Raw genomic sequence first — 1,182 nt, forward strand, 5'->3', positions numbered from 1 at the left:
GGAGACAGAGAGAAACTCGAGGTTCATTGAGAAAAACCTGGTCCCGACCAGGTTAGGTTCATAGAGTCTGTTACTACGGTAACTGACCGAGAGCTTAAGTTACCTCTCTCTCTGAAACAGGCTAGAGTTACCCCTCTTTCTCTGGTTTGAGTTACCTCCCTTTTTGAAACAGAAAACTCAGTTTCCCTCATTTCAGGGTTAACAGACTGAGTTTTCACTAAACCTGCTTTGTGAAACGTACCCCAGGTGTGACATTTTGATGGCGTGTTATGCGTGTGACCCACCACAGGAGATTTAAAAGGTAGCTGTTAGCAGTTAGCGGCTAACTCAAAGAAGAACAGCGGCTGTAAACATTCACAAATTGGGAAATGAATGACATTCGGGAGCTCCTTATCCTCCAAACAGAGAACCAGATCAGCCGCTATACAACAGGGATGGTAAATGGTTGTTATTGTTTATAAATCGCTGCTAACATCTATATTTTATGTCACACTCCATGTCACGCCTCTTTTTATTCTGCGATGCCAGCATGCTGTCCATAATCGCACACCAGAGCAGAATGATACTGCCGTTGTTTGGTTCCGTATAAAAATGCAAAGGCGGCATAAAGAAGGGATCTCTGTGTAAAAAGGGCTACGGTGAAACAGCTTACCTCGCTCTGCCCAACAGTAACAAAATCCACCCACTGTCACCTCTAAATCTCACTGATTAACATGTTCTATCTCGTTAAACTCAAACCATTAATTGGTGTTGCAGGTGGCAATGTGCCAGACTGTTTACTTCTTTCTTTCAGAGCAAGGAAATGGTTTGTAACCCCGGTAACACAGCAGTTTGTTGTTTTTACATCTCTGTTTCTGTACTGTTGTAACAATTAAGATATGAGGTGTTCATTATTGAGCTGTAGGAGCCGCCAGACTAACTGTACCTCACCTGTTTCTAGTCTTTGTGCTCAGCTAAGTTAGCTTTAGGCTGCTAGTAGAGCTGCAACCAGTTATTATTCAACAAACAGAAAATTAATCAGCAACTATTCTGATAATCAATTTAACGTTTAAGTAATGTTCATGGCAAAAATATATTTCCAGGTTTTCGAATCTGAGGATTTGCTCCTTTCCTTGGTCTTACATTACAGTAAATGTGATGTTTTTGAGTTTGGAAATGATGGCTGGACAAAACAAATCAGAT

This window comes from Epinephelus moara, chromosome 5 (assembly GCF_006386435.1).
Source record: "Epinephelus moara isolate mb chromosome 5, YSFRI_EMoa_1.0, whole genome shotgun sequence".
Lineage (NCBI taxonomy): Eukaryota > Metazoa > Chordata > Actinopteri > Perciformes > Serranidae > Epinephelus > Epinephelus moara.